The sequence below is a fragment of the Wyeomyia smithii genome, chromosome 3 (assembly GCF_029784165.1).
Source record: "Wyeomyia smithii strain HCP4-BCI-WySm-NY-G18 chromosome 3, ASM2978416v1, whole genome shotgun sequence".
NCBI classification, from domain to species: Eukaryota; Metazoa; Arthropoda; class Insecta; order Diptera; family Culicidae; genus Wyeomyia; species Wyeomyia smithii.
Window position 1 is genome coordinate 116,106,826 of NC_073696.1, and position 16,613 is coordinate 116,123,438.

General features: G+C 39.0%; 1 protein-coding gene across 2 annotated transcripts in view; it reads right to left on the reverse strand.

The window, feature by feature from the left end:
- LOC129730435 (metallo-beta-lactamase domain-containing protein 1) overlaps nucleotides 1–16,613 on the reverse strand; it is a 208,771-nt gene that overhangs the window by 57,397 nt on the left and 134,761 nt on the right. The window lies entirely within an intron of this gene.

A 16,613-nucleotide genomic window follows, 5' to 3' on the forward strand; every position in this document is an offset into this window, starting at 1 on the left:
CTCGATGCTATGTTTGAACCATTCAGTTTAAATGAGGCTATACCTATACGAAAAGATTTTTACTATTTTAGATTGGTTATGAAAGGTATTGTTTCATTTTAGGTTTAAAACAACCAAATAATATAAAAAAACGTATTTTAGATCCTGTGATGACGACTTAAACTTGGATCGAAATGTGGGTGTAAAAGATTGAACAACGTCTACTTGATTTTAACTGAACGATCAAAATTCCCTGATAGAGATAATAAATTTTCGTAGTTAAAAAGACTGCTGCGTACACCTGATAAGAATAACGGTAATTTTATATAAATATTTGATTGAGAAGCACTTCGACATCGAAAAACCTGTGCTTATCGGAAATGCTCACTCCGCAAGATTAAACAGTGACAAATCGAGCATATGTCTCATAAACCGAAGCGATTTTATGCTTATATGAATACATATATTAGTGACATGGACGTGCACACTCAAAGTTTTCCACCGCGTTCTCTACGGTGGCTCTGATGCATGACAGCGACGAGAAATGATTCAATTAGTAACGTCCCAATGAACCCGAAATTCGATTGCACTGGTAATGAAATTTGGGTCCTTACCGGAGCAACCTGGACGAGCGGACGTAGGATAGTATACTCGCATGTTTAGAGGCAGTATTGCGAATGTCCGCACAGAGTACAGTACCGTGCAAAATAAATCACACGCATGACTGACCAGCAGATTTCGTTCTCCCCTTTGTGTCCAGTGCTGCTGGTGACATTGAATCACACGCTCAACTTTCTGGCTTGTCAAACAGGAAGTTCTGAGTTGCTTCGCTAACGAAGCGCTTTCTTCTTTTGCTGTTTCAAACTATCGTTTTGCTGAGTGTAATACGCTTTTCCGATGCAGCTCGGTCAATTCGTTATTTGTTGGCTGAGTTATTTGTTAGATATGGTTCTAAGTAGTACACATTTTATGTACAGTTTTTCTATACAAGTTGATATCCAATTTTATAATTACCGAACAATTTCATATTAATTTTTTGAACTAATAAATGTATTCGATGCATTAAAATATTTTTTCGATGATTCGAAACATTGGAAAAAGGCAATCACGGTTATCACCAACATCAAAATTCGATACAGTCGTTTCAAATTATTTTAAGGATACTTGAAATTTTACCCTCAATCACGATTAATTCCGTTTGGCACTGTAGAACCTAACATACTAGCAGTATACACATATCAGAAGGATTGCTATAGCAGCTATGTCAATTTAGTCCAACCCAATAGCTCAGCGTAATCGTTTTAGCATAGCGAATTTCTACTTTCATCTTTCTCTGTTTGACTATGTTAATTAAATGTACCGCCAGGAGGGTGAATCCATATAAGCAGAGTAAGCAATTACACATTAGCAGAACATTTTTGTGGCTCAACAAAGCTGCAAAATTTGATTTAAATTCAACTACAGTCATTGCTTGGTAGTAAAAAAGTTGATTTTTTGAAATTAGATGGAAAATATTACTATATATAATGGCAAACATTAGTTACTTTATTCTCTCTCGAATCCAAATAGTATCGTAAATACAATGGAAATCAGATCTTTTCGCAGCTTCTATATACGATTAAATCTGAATGTTTGCTAGACATGCTTGCAATCCCAAATTTAACATTTGCATTTTTTTTTTCCACCGTTAAAAAGCAAGAGGTTGCCCCCCTCTTGAAATACGAAAAGCATATGACCGGAATTTCTCGTTTGAATTGGATGGCATCTGAGTTGGAGCAGTTTCCGCTTGTTATAAATACACTGCTGTACAGAAGATTTGAGCTACGGTAAAGGCAGAAACAAGTATATTGTACGAGTAATATAACATGTTACCTGGAATGGCGATGCCACATAAATCATTTTTATTAACTTTTTAAACCCTTATTTTCGAGTTGAATAGTAAAAACAGTGTCGCTTGATGGGCTTCCAAGTTATGTGTTAATTAAAACAGAATGTTTAAACGTACCAGAAAACTTCGCGGGTATCATCTACTCGCTCTGCAGTGTTATATAAGTTTACTTCGGAGGCTTCGCACACCGCCACTGATGAGTGAAAATCCGCAAGCCGCAAATTAAATTTCCTGATTCCATACAGTCTGAAAGTCGTCTTTGCCGCCAAGCTGACAATTAGACAGACAGGCACATATCACCGTGATGACGATGCTTGTAGCAGATTTTTCCTATTCCATTGTCGCCTCCACCGGCACCGAACACAGAAGTTTGAAAATGTGATAAAAACAGAGTTCCGTTTCTTTTGCTGAAGCTTTGTTTCTGCCAACTGTGAGGCTAGGCTGGAGGCCTCTAGCAAAGGGGGTGACAATCGGAGTTCAGGTTGAATGTTTTATTTTCTTCGGTAGGAAAATTTCCTTATCGGAAGTAGGAAATCAGGTCAAAATGAATAGCGTTTTTGCATTTCGCTTCCACCTTACAAGTGCCGTTACACTTGGTCTGGTTTGAACACGTGCTGCATACGAAATGCCGATCTGTTTGAAACAGTTGCAGGATTGTTAATAATGGTGCAGAGAGACAATCGTTTAGAAAATTAAATGAAAACGGAGCTATCTTTGTTGGCTAGTTGTGAAAAAAGTTTCTGTAATTCGACACAGCCTGCACCAGCTGGAAGTATACAGGATGTGGACCTTTTTTCCTCCCGAAAGCACCTATTCTTTTGAATTTCAATAGACAGGTACAGAGGAAGCTAAAAACATACGCCCAGAGACAAAGGTAAGACTGGAAACTTTTTTGCTAACGTTTTTTTTTTCATATAAACAATATTACCGGCATTCGTTGTTATATTTGAGACCAAATGACGGTCTCCAAAAAAGGAATCCCGGAAAAATCTCAAAATTATTCAGGTAGCTGTCACCTTTTTTTTGTCTGCACAATTGAATCAGATATTATTCCGCAGGGAAAAGTGACGTTTTTTTGTAATGTTATGTAACCTGGTCGTGTATGGTATTTCAAAAAATTTTGTTTTTTAGCTTATGTACAAGACTTTGCATATACACAACGTTAACACACAACGTGAGCACAACTTCAACACAAATGAGAGCTAAAGTTACCGTTTATTATCAATTGTTACTTTATCTGAAAAACAAAACTACTGCTGAATGCAGTATTCTAACCGAGAGTTTTTTTTTTTCATTTGAACAACAGTATTACATTCAAGGTCCTACAGCCAGCCTTAGCTGTTAAAAGTACTGAATACTTTAGTAACTGCTTTAAAATCAATAAAGCAATCAAGCGGTATAGGGATCGTCTTTTGATCTTCGTAAATTCTATCAGAAACATTCGTTTTTCAAGGGAATTAAATCCCAGTAGAATGATTTTAATGGAAAAAATTTAGTCTGTTGGTATAAGAAGGTCAAACGCATTGCCAAATGAATAAAATGATTTTAGAGTCTTGCCTGTCAATAAAAATTGCTTAATATGAACATTCGGTCCACGGTGAATCAAACTAGTGCAAAGCTCGTCAATTCACGGATAATGAATATAGATACACTGAAAATATATTTTAGTTTATTCCACGAAAACGTATGTTTTATATACAAAACCTTTTGTTATTTTCTGCAACGAAACCAATGCGTAATAAATATGAAGGTACTTTCGTCAGAACTGTCAAAACTGTTACAGATTTATATTCGTATACGTAACGAAAGGTTTTAAAAATAAACGCAATCAATCGTACAACAAAGGCTGCATAATGTAAATAGTACGAAAAATTAGTAAGCTCACGCAAATAGTTCGTACACAGAACGCTGCATAATGTAAATAGTACGAAAAATTAGTATTATACGAAATCAAAAATAAAAGAGAGAAAGATTGATCATCACCGGTTTTTGCCACAACGCGATTCTAGTTCTATCGATTGCGAGAGAGCGACGACGCGCGCCTTCCCAACTTAACCCCAGAGACGTACAATTGTTCACGAAAGTTATTTCAACACGAAACCTGAGCTGAGCGGAGGTTATATGTATCGCAGCGGTTCTATCGATGCGAAAGTGAAGTTGTTCCAGAAACGTATAAATGTTCTCTACCTCATCGTGGAAAAGCAACGGATTCGGACCAAGTGTGAGAGAGAAAAGGAGTGGAACTCACGACCATCTGCTTATCAAAGCGGACTCTGTAACCATGTGGCTACCAGCTCTGTTTATACGAAATCAAAAATCACAGAACACCTTCAAGTAATTACTCGTTGTTATCCACGTTCATACGAAAGTACATTCGTGAATTGGACAAATTATGCGTAAGTTGCAATTCTATTCGATAACTTGCAATTCGAATGTTCTATAAAATCAACAAAAGTGCTGTACACTCTACGAAATCCATGTTTACGGATTGTGCGTGAGTGGAATAACGAAACAATATTTGCAATGTGGTATATCTTTAATGAGTATTAAATATGAAGGTACATACTTTCGTCAGAACTGTCAAAATGGTTGCAGATCTCTATTCGTATACGTAACGAAAGGTTCAAGAAATTAACGCAATCAATCGTACAAACAAACGCTGCATAATGTAAATAGTACGAAAAATTAGTAAGCTTACGCAATAACATGTACATTATACGAAATCAAAAATAACAGAACACGAAGATTTCGTTCAAGTAAAAACTCGTGCTCCCGTTTTTTTTTGTTCGTTGTTATCCACGTTCGTATGAAAGTACATTCGTGAATTGTACAAATTATGCGTAAAGTTGCAATTCTATTCGATAACTTGCAGTACGAATGTTCTATACATCCAGCAAAAGTGCTGTACAATATACGAATTTCATGTTTACGAAATGTGCGTGCAGAGAATAACGAAAAAATATTTTCAGTGTATAATTCTTTGAAAACTTTGATGAGATATTTCCTGACCTCTCTTTAAGAAAATTAACAAACATACAACCTCACTAGAAGAAAAACTTTCGAAACTTATTCTACGGATGTAAATGTGGCCACGAATCTTAGCTGAAAAAAAACCAAAGGTATTTTTTGAATTTCTCTGCTATTTGGAGTTAAAAAATGGCCGCGTTTTACAGTTGTGGTTAATTAAAAACTTTGGTGCGTCAAACTGAAACATCTTATTGCACTGTACAACAGCGTCTGTGGGACATCAAAACTAGAATTAATTATGCGCCTCTTGGAATAAATGTGAATGCCAAGCGTATGGTTCTATTGGTGCTTACCTACCTTAATACTGGGTACTCTATCAAACTTCTGTGGGCGAATGGAGGAAGCTGTATCGTCTTTCGCTCTGAATATATAACTCTGCTTCTCTATCTCTCTACTCAACCTTAAGCTTTATAGCACGCGAAGATTATTTCCTCTAGGCAAACTATAGAATAGTTTCCACACTAGTAGTTTATTCGTGCTAAACCAGGGAGGACGCTTCAAAATCATTTTCAAAAGTTTATCGTTTTCAAAAGTTTATATTTTACTTTGAAGCATTTTCTTTCTGGCTGCACAACAACTTGTTCTGATGGGGACTGCATGTAACATTGCTGGGCCAAATACATATTTGTATGCAAATGAACTGTTTATTCTTGACACAAAGTCTACAATTCCTGTTGATAAGGGGATATAAACAGTTTATATAAGTTCTGCACTTGGATTAGATGTTCTATAAGTGCCCTTTGAAAATAAGATTTTTATCATAATCATCCCTAATTTTTGACGTAGATCTACGTCTTTCAGGAAGTTTTTTTTTTATTCTGGCTTATTTTCCGTCGGTCTAGTTCCGCCACTGTTGTGGCCAATCACCGACGCCCAGGGAGGCGACTCCACACCCAGGACCCTAACTCACGACCCGTTTATTAACGGACCGGCGCCAACAGCTTTACTTCCTCATGCGATGGAAGGAGTGATCCCAGAGATTTTTCGCCTCAGAAAATCTCCCGGTGTCGGCTAGGATTGAATCTAGACCAGTTGGGTTGGTTGTGAGTGGATCACGCCACCTCACAACCATCGACACCTATGTCGGCGGTGGGATTCGAACCCAGGCGTCGAGCGTGGTTGGCGGAGACGTTACCAACCACACTAGGCCCCCGCTATTTCAGGAAGTTCGTTTGCATAGGGATATAAAATAAAAATCTAAAAACGGATAAAATTAAAATTATGTTCAATTTCAAATGCAAAAGAGTCGGTTATTTTTTAATCAAATAACTTTGTATTTGCAGCAATCGATCGAAAAATCTTCTATACATCCGCCCAAATGTAGAAAATTGTAATTCGACAATTCGAACTATTACAAACTGTCAAGCCTTGTTAAAACGCCCGATTGGACCTCTGATTGGTCGCCAAACGCCTACTTTCTCAAGCACGGTCGACAGAATTATAAACCTAGTGTAGTAGTTATGGATAGCGACTGCAACAGTCCTTACTTAGCAGCAGCGGATAGCAGTGACAGTGCAGCAGCAGCTGTGACAGCGGATAGCAAACAACAGCAGCAGTGGCAGTGGGTGATGTCATAGATAGTAAAAGGGCCAGCTAGTGCAGTGGCACTTCCTTAAGTAAAAATCTGTTTTTGTGCGGTAGCGAGCAGCGTCAGTAGCAGATACATCAGCCGGCACTTCCTCCAATGAAAAGTTGCCACATTTTGACAACACACTGATGTTCTGGAACGCTGGCATTTAAAATATATGAATCGTCAAATTTTCTTTGTAAAACAGCTTTCCACTATGGTATCAGTAAAATACCTTATTCGCACTGTCGGGCATAGCACATAAGATTGAACAACAATTGTCCTTATGATGACAAGAAATAAATTAAATGTTATTTATCTCTATCTGCATGCTCACTCTGACTGTTAAAACTTGTTTACGTCAGATAGTGTTTGTTCAGTTTCTGTTCAGTGATGTCGTATTTATATGTGCAAAGTGAAGTTCACCAGCACTTCAACTCCTTTTTCACACAAAACTTTAAACATATCCAATACAAGTAATGTAACAAACAACCTAATGTAGTTCTACGTCAACCTTGCGGTCGTGGCTTTGCACACAACCCTTGTGATTTTTTAACTTGTTTAAGATCGCACCGTTCATCTTAACAACATTATTATTGATGGGTTTGAGAAATGAAATTTTTGGCCCAGGAGAAAAAATAATTAATTGTGTTTTTGGTGCATGATGAGAACTCTTTCATTGCTGCAAGTATGAGGAAAATATTTCAAGACTTTTTTGTAGTCTACTGCATATGACACGAAAGCTTTTTTTTACGAAAAAGCTTGTATCATCACAAAACAGAAATTTCTCACATCCTGGTGATAAATTAGTGAATGAAGAAGTGAAAATATCATGAGAGAACGGGCTCAAGATACTTAGATTTAACATTTGAATAATTACCCTGGAGAGTACGTTCTGTCAAAAAACTTTGTATCATATTTGTGATGTAAAGATCAAAACTGAAATCTGATAAGTCTCTTGATGAGGGTAGAGAAAATCCCAGTGCTTTCATGTTCTGAAGCTCTTGATCGTATTTCATTCAAGATTGTTTCCAGTGTCTCTTCAGAAAGAAGTTTAAAACGGTGACCTGATCATACTTTTGTGATACTCTATTCCCAATAGGATTCACTACGTTTAAATTTAAATCATGAGCTGCCGATAAAATATTTGAGATTTTTCTCTGAGGACTGGAATGAGCTTTGAAGGTTTCTGAAAAACCTTCGTAAGCTTCCAGAAAAGTTTCAAATAAATATGGTTTTAGTTGTTCAACTTGTGTTTTTCAAATATATAAGAAATTAAGTTCATTGTCAATAGTTGGATGATTTGATGTTCCGGGTATTGAGAAATAAACTGTTCAACAATTGCAGTGGTCAAATGGCTGAAAGCAAATGTGACACGACAGATCCGGACAAAATTACTAACATGTCCGTACATGTTTGGCAATGCTACGACCCGCCGACTGTTCCGTCTGATGTGCAATGCTGCGATCGAATGAGCCGCCAGTTAAGTCTTGCTGTGCTAAAGTCAGCTGCTACTCTACTGACTGCGGGTCGAGCCAGTTTCCAGTAAGAGTCTTTTGCTACTCTTCCAGTAAGTGTCCTCTTGCTGCAGTAATCGGTTATACAATCTAAATACATATAAATGCAGATCTGTCTGTCTATCTGATTCATAGACTTGGAAACTATTGAACTGATCGGCGTGAAAATTTGTATGCATGGGTTTTAAGGGACGGTAAAGATGATAAGACTAGTACGGGACCCCTCCCTCTCTTGGAAGGGAGGACTACCATACGAATATAACACAAATTGCTGCACAACTCGAGAACTAATCAAGCAAATGGAGCCAAATCATGCGGTAGTTTTTGGTGGTAAGTAATATTAATATGGTGTTATGACACATCTCTTTACTCTGGTAGTGACGGGTGTCTCATACGAATGAAATAGATATTCCAACCATTTTTTCCGAAAAACAGCTTAAAATAATCGGGATTATACACAGAAGCTAAAATCGACTCTAGACGCCTTTTTGAAAAGAAGGCGAAAACTTACGGATTCTGGAAAACAGCCGAAGTACCATCGAATATGGGTATTTCGGTAGTCGGGATGATGCACAGAGGTCGAAAATCGGCCCCAGACACTATTAAAAATTGGCGACTCCCGGTTTTTGGAAAACAGCTCCCCCAACATCGGTATTTATTGACCCAGAATAATGCAGAGGGGCCAGGCATTTTGAAATCCAGAATGGCGACTTGGAATTTCTTCGAAACAGCCAAAAATAAAGTGTTTCCAACAATGCATTTAATGTAACAAACAGGCTTATGTAGATCTACGTCAATCTTGCGGTCGTGGCTTCGCACACAACCCTTCTGGTTTTATACTTATAAAAGATAAAAATCGCTTTTAGGTATTGTTTGTTTGTGAAATAGAGATGCAATATATAATGGAGAAGTACAAGTGAGAATTTCGTTTGAACAATTCTGTTCTCGCAATAATTCTGCCACTGATAATCGACGAAAAACAAAATAATTGTTTCCAACATGTGTTCGAGTATCGACCAAAATTATGTAAACCATGATTCAATGCAACAACGATGAATTCTATCTTTCGAAACGTTATTCTCGAAAATCAACATTTTGTATGAATAAATCCGTAGATTGTAAGAATAATCACGAAGAAGTAACCAACTGTTCAACAAGTGCTTCGAAACCTGAACCAATCAGAATTATATTATGAGGCAAGATTTAACGTAGAGCAGTTAAAAACCAATGTTCTCATTTCGATAAAACGAATATTTTTTTGAATTGAACGTACCCAATATCCGATTCGTCAGGCATTTGCAGACTATTAACGAATCGCAAGGTCATTCTTCAGAAGTATGTTTCAAATTAATTGAATAAAAAAAAACTGGGCGGTACGAAGTTTGCCGGGTTAGCTAGTGAAGACTAAATTTCTGCATGCAAGCTTTTATACGTGACTACTGAGAGTTGAACTTCCGGCAGGCATGTCATTGTGGACTAGAGCGAGTAAATAGCCCTGATTAGTCGAAATGACTTCGTTTAACATGATTTTTCATATAATAATAGTACAATAGTTAGCATTACCAAACCACCATTTTCCGAATTTTGGATATTTTTCAATTTTTGCTGTAAGAATAAAGGAAGTCCAAGGTGAACTAACTTAGTTCCAAGCATCCGAAAATGGACAAGTTTTTTTAATTGGTACCCTTATATACTGCCCATAATCGCATAATTGTAACATTCGCAAAATTGGTTTTTCGAGCAAATGACACTTTCATATTTTGACCTTAAATGCTTTGTTCCCAATATATCCTTGCAAATAGACAGTTCAACTAAACTAAGTATCATGAAGAAAGCACTACTTTACACTACGTATACATTGAACATTACTTTTAAAGTCAAATTGGTTGGAATTTTTACAATGATACTTTTATGCCGTCAATTTTGAGCTGCTTTTGGAATATATCACAGTGGAAATGATTTTTTTTCTTGTATTCAACGAGCATGAGCTGAACAAAAGAAACGGATCACCGTTAGTTGGTTACCGGACCAGAAGAACTTCCGAGTTTCAAAAGATGTAGATGTGGATTTGGATGGAAGCTTTTTTGACAAAAAAAAAGTTGAAAAGGTTAAATAGTGTGACAACTATGCGGTTATTTACGCGTTGTGACAAAACAACTTGGTATTTTTTACAACTTTTTTCAAACAAACATAAGCATATTTTTTCAGGTGTAAAAAGTACATACTATTTTAAGCCTTTCCCAACAAAAAGCACGAAACCCATAAAATGTTGAATGTTACAATTATGCGATTTAGGGCAGTATATGTGACCGTATAACGTAATTCGACGTCAATAGTTATAGGAAGATGATCAGAACTAAAACCAGCATGAGCATGGTCAAATATCGACCATTTTTTATATGAATGAAACTTTGCACACGTATTTGGCTTAGCAAATTGAGCATTTGTCACAGTTATCTATACATATAAAAATGCAGCTCTGTCTGTCTGTCTGTCTGTCTGTCTGTTCCATATAGGCTTGGAAACTTGGAACCGATCGGCGTGAAATTTTGTATATAGGGGTTTTAGGGGCCGAGAAAGGTGACTAAGATAGTTTGAGACCCCTCCCTCTTCTGGAAGGGAGGGGTACCATACAAATGAAACACAAATTCATGCACATCTCGAAAACTAACCAAGCAAATGGAACCAAATTTGACAGGTGGATGTTTTTAGAGGTAACAAAATAATCCATAATGGTTTGACACCCCTCCCTTTTCTGGAAGGGAGGGGTCCCATACAAATGAAACACAAATTCATGCACATCTCGAAAACTAACCAAGCAAATGGAACCAAATTTGGCAGGTAGATGTTTTTAGGGGTAACAAATATATCCATAATGGTTTAACACCCCTCCCACTACTAAAATGGAGGGTTTCCATACGAATGAAACACGAATTCATGCACATCTCGAAAACTAACCAAGTAAATGGAACCAAATTGGGCAGGTAGATGTTTTTAGGGGTATCAAATATATCCATAACAGTTTGACGCGCCTCCCTCTTTTAAAAGGGAGGGGTCCCATACAAAAGAAACACAAATTTCGCACAGCTCGAGAACTAATCCACCAAATAAAACCAAATTTGGCATGTAAATGTTTTTAGAGGTAACAAATATGTCCAAAATGGTACGACACCCCTCCCTCTTATGTGAGGGAGGGGTTCCAAACAAATGAAACACAAATTTCTGCACATCTCGAGAACTAACCAAATAAATGGAACCAAATTCGGCAGGTGAATATTTTTAGGGGTAACAAAGATGTCTATAATGTTTCGACACCCCTCCATTTTCTGAAAGGAGGGGTTCCACACAAATTTCTGCACATCTAGAGAAATGATCAAACAAATGGAACCAAATTTGATATGTTAAGGCTTTTGATAGCAAGAAAAATTTTCGACTTTTTTTGTTAAATTTAAGATGGAAACTTCCGATTTCTATCCGGGAAATGTCTCCAAATATTATTTTAAAATCCAAGATGGCGACTTCCGGTTTCTGAAAAAACAGCGGGATATGACCAAATACCACCCAATACGGGTATTTCCGAAATCGTGATGATGCACTGAAACCTCAAATCGACCTCCGACAACATTTTGAGTTGTAAAATGGCGACTTCCGGTGACTGGAAACTGCCGAAAATGACACTCAGAGGCCAAAAATTGTCTCCAAATGCCATTTTGAAATCCAAGATGGCGACTTCCGGTTTCTGAAAAACAGCGGAAAATGACCAAATATAGGTATTTCCGGGATTTTTTTTTTTTTTAAACTCTAATATTTATTTAGGCCCAACCGCAAAGCATAACGGGGCCGAATATCATTTGGAGTAGGGAAAAGCCAGCTTGAGTAGAGCCTGTATCCCGACTGCTCCTCTTCAAACAGGCATAAAAACCCTCTCTTCTTTTCTCTTTTATAAATACAATTTAAAAATACATATCATTTAAACCTACGGCTAACAATAACAATAATAAATAAAGTTCTTCTCTGTATGAGTAAATATCAATTCTTAATACTATTCGTTAAGGTGTGATGGTTCCTTATATCTTTAGAAATCGAAACTTATATCTATGTTTGGTGGATCATGTCTCTCAGAGAGAAGCGATGATTCATGTGTCTCTGAAAAGATCAATAAAAGAAAAAAAAAGGAACAGAATTAGTGTGAAACTTTTTGATGGAGGTTGTGTTGGAAAAATAAGAAGAAGAAGCAAGGAGATAATCAAATTCGATACTTGATATCTCTTAAAAAGTCATAAATAGGTATTACAAGCGCTGGGTTGCGGCTAGCAAGCGCATCCCGTACTTGCATTGTAAATGTCACTTTCTGTTTTCGGAGAGAATCAATAAGCTTGGTCCTTGCTCTGTGGTACTTAGGGCATACGAAGACTATATGATCTATATCTTCGTACCCTCCACATTCGCACAGATTACTATCGACTAAGTTTATTCGATAAAGGTGTGCGTTTGCAACATAGTGATTGGACATTAGGCGCGAAATAACTCGAATGAAATCTCGAGTTAAATCTAACCCTTTGAACCAAGCTTTTGTAGACACTTTGGGCGAAATCGAGTGCATCCATCGCCCAAGATCGTCTTTATCCCATTTTTCCTGCCAGTTTGCCAGGGCCAGTTGTCGAGGCAGGTGAAAATACTCGGTATAGATGATCGGTCTATCAAATATATCTCCTTCTATGGCACCCCTTTTCGCTAATAAATCAGCTTCTTCATTGCCTGGGATTGAGCAAGGAGAGGGGACCCACACAAAGCAGATAATGAAAGACCGATCAACCAGCACTTCTAATATCCGTCTAATTTCCGGAAGGAAATAGGACGGGTGCTTGACCGGTTTAATCGATCGGAGAGCTTCGATAGAACTGAGGCTGTCCGAGAAGATGAAATAATTGCCTGGTGTCTTGAGCTCGATAATTCGCAGCGAATTGTGTATGGCAGCTAATTCAGCTACATATATGGAGCAAGGCTGTGCCAGTTTGCGGGATATGTGATGATCTGTGTTAAAAACGCCATATCCGGATTGTCCATCCATCACAGATCCGTCCGTGAAAAAGGAGTTCTGTACTGGGAGGTGGCCGAATTTTGCCGAAAATATTAATGGCACAACTGTTGGTTTAAGGTGTTCGGGAATTCCATGGATTTCTTGTTTCATCGTCAAATCAAATACAACAGAAGAATTGTTGAGCGATGTTGAAATCTCACGGGATGGAGCAACAACCGAAGGGTTTATCTCCATGGTCATGAACCGCTGGTATACTGACATACAGGGTTTCTGAACAGCTTCCAAACACCTCTCATATTTCTCGATTATCATTGGGTTTGCTATCTCCGATCTGATGAGGAAACGAAGAGCCAACTCGAATAGCCTCTCTTTGAGTGGTAGTACTCCCGCAATGACCTCTAGAGACATGGTATGTGTCGATTGCATGCAGCCTAGAGCGATACGCAAACAACGGTATTGTATCCTCTCTAGCTTCAGCATGTGTGAGGCTGCGACTCCTCTGAAGCATATGCTGCCGTATTCTATTACGGGGAGAATAGTGGTTTGGTAGAGTCGTATTAAATCCTCTGGATGCGCTCCCCATGATGTTCCTGTTACCATCCGAAGAAAATTAATTCTCGGTTGGCATCTTTGCTTCAGGTAATTGGCATGTTTTTCCCATGTGCACTTAGAGTCATACCATACTCCTAGATACTTGAAGCTAGGTGACTGAGTGATGGGTATTCCGGACAGAACTAGCTCGAAGCGAGGTGGTGGTCGCTTTTTCGAAAAAACTACCATCTCCGTTTTTGGAAGCGAGAACTGGATTCCAAGACAACTGGCCCAACCGGTCAGATTATCTAGCGTATTTTGCAGGCTGTTTTTCATGTCTACAGCTAGAGTCGCCGTGACTGATACAACGCAGTCGTCAGCTAACTGGCGCATTGTACAGTCGTCCGTCAAGCATGTGTCGATGTCACTGATGTAGAAGTTGTACAACAGCGGACTCAGACAAGAGCCTTGGGGGAGACCCATGTAGCTTGTTCGTGTTATTGTTGAAGAACCGTGGTTGAAAAGTAAATGCTTTTCAGACAGCAGGTTGGTCAAAAAGTTTGTCAATACAGGGGAGAATCCTCTTTGATGCAGTTTCTCGGAAAGAATTTCGATTGAAACTGAATCAAATGCGCCTGTGATATCCAGGAAAACCGAGGTCATTTGTTGTTTGCTGCCAAGAGCCATTTCCGCTTCTGTGGCTAGCAATGCCAGGCAATCGTTAGGGCCCTTGCCCCTACGGAAGCCGAACTGGGTCTCTGAAAGTTGGTTAGTTGTTTCTGCCCAGTTGTCAAGTCTACGCAGGATCATTTTTTCAAGCAATTTGCGTATGCATGAGAGCATCGCAATCGGCCTGTACGAGCGGTGATCTGCGGCAGGTTTATCTGGCTTTTTGATTGCGATAATCTTAACCTGTCTCCAAGCTTCCGGAATCATATTGTTCCTGATAAGCTTATTAAACAGTTTAAGAAATCGTAGCTTGGCCGAGTCCGGCAGGTTTTTCATCAAATTAAATTTGATCCTGTCCGGTCCTGGAGCCTTGTTCTTGCAAGACGCGAGGGCAATTGAAAACTCCAACATGGTAAATTCTGATTCTTCAATAGCTGTTGTATCGCAAAATTTTTGCTGTGATGGGACAGCGTCTGGGCATACCTTTTTCGCGAAATCATAGATCCAACGTTCAGAGTATTCATTAGCCTCATTACTGTCCGACCTATTGCGCATTTTTCGAGCCGTATTCCAGAGATAGCTCATAGAAGCATCTCTGGGTAACGAGCTTATGAAATTTTGCCAGTATGATCTTTTTTTCAGTTTGTGTAGCTTAGACTGTTTTATTTCCAGCTCCCTAAACGGATCATAAAGCTCAATTGAACCACCATCCCTGAATGCTATGTATGATGCTTTTAGAGCTTTTTTCATCTCGATGCATTCTTTGTCCCACCTTTGCTTGTTGGGACGAATTTTCAGCTTGTTCTCAGGGGCAGGTCTCTTCTGAGATTGCAACGCGCTATCTAGCACTAATGTTGCAAGGAAGTTGTATTCGTCGGATGAAGAAAGCTCATCCGTTGTTTCGAGACCCTGGGATATTGTGTTCGAGAATTTTTCCCAATCAATATTCCGGGTAAGATCATACTCTACTTCGACTGTGGTAGCAGAATGGAGCCTGCTCTTAATCGAAATACTGATTGGCAAATGGTCGCTACCGTGGGGATCTTGAATAATCTCCCATTTGCAGTCCAAAGCCATTGAGGAGGAACACATCGACAAGTCTAATGTGCTCTCTCGTATTGGAGGCCTTGCAATTCTCGTAGCTAACCCAGGTATGTTCAATAAGGTCATATCGAAGTCATCGAGAAAGCTTTCAATAAGAACAGCGCGGCTATCATCCCTGGGTGCGCCCCACGCCGTACCGTGAGAATTGAAATCTCCCAGGATGAGGCGTGGAGACGGAAGCAGTTCCGTTATTTGTGTCAGCTGCAACCGGTTAATAACCGCTCTAGGCGGAATGTAGACTGATGCGACAGTGAGGCCCTCCCCAGCAATTGTTATATGGCAAGCAACAATTTCTATTGCATCAATTGCTGGGAGAGGAATTCGGAAGAATGGGTAGCATTTTTTGATACCAAGGAGCACTCCGCCATAAGAGTTTCCTCGGTCTAAACGGATGACATTGAAGTCTTGAACGGCTAGTGTCGTATCAGTTGACAACCATGTTTCAGATAGCGTGAAAATATCGCATTTGCTATCGTGAAGCAGGAGTTTAAATTTATCTAATTTAGGGATCAAGCTTCTACAGTTCCATTGTATGATCCTTGTTGTCGATTCGTCACTTCGGCTGTCTGATTTAGACATCGAAGGATACGAACGCGAGGAGGGGCCATTTGGTGCTTAATTGCTTACCCAACATGCAAATTGTTGGAAGCCAAGCCGAAATCATACTCTTGAGGGAATCAGATAGACCAAAAGTGGTAAATATCCATTCAACGATCATTTTGAATGAGATACGTCCATCAGTGGTCGATATTTCAGATTCCGATGACTGTTTTTTGGCGGAAGCAGATTGTTTTCCTGGTAGTTTGGGAAACTCTTTATCGAAATTGTTACCCTCAGGATTAAGCTTGAATCCTGGAGGTGACGGCTTAGCAATATTTTGTTTGGAAGGTGGACCACTTGGGGTATCTATATGTGTTTTCTTCTGCTCCTTTCTAGGAAGCTTGGGGGAAGATACGCTTGGTCGTTTACGCACGGCTCCACTTGACGGAAGAGGTTGATATACGTCTTCATCATCATTGGGATCGTCATGTTCCAAGCTGGAATATGGGTTTTCCTGTTGCTGTAAGGCAGTCTTCAGCATCTGTGCAAATGACTGCTTACAGCGTTGTTTTGTCGATTTTTTTAACGCTTCTGAGCGTTGTTTATATTTTGGACACGCCTCGACTTCATGTGGATCACCACCACAAAGACAGCATTTTGTCTCTTGATCGCCGCAAGCATGGTTAATCTCGGAGATTTCACCACACTTGGAGCATTTAGGTTTCTTGTTGCAGTAGGTCTTCGTGTGCC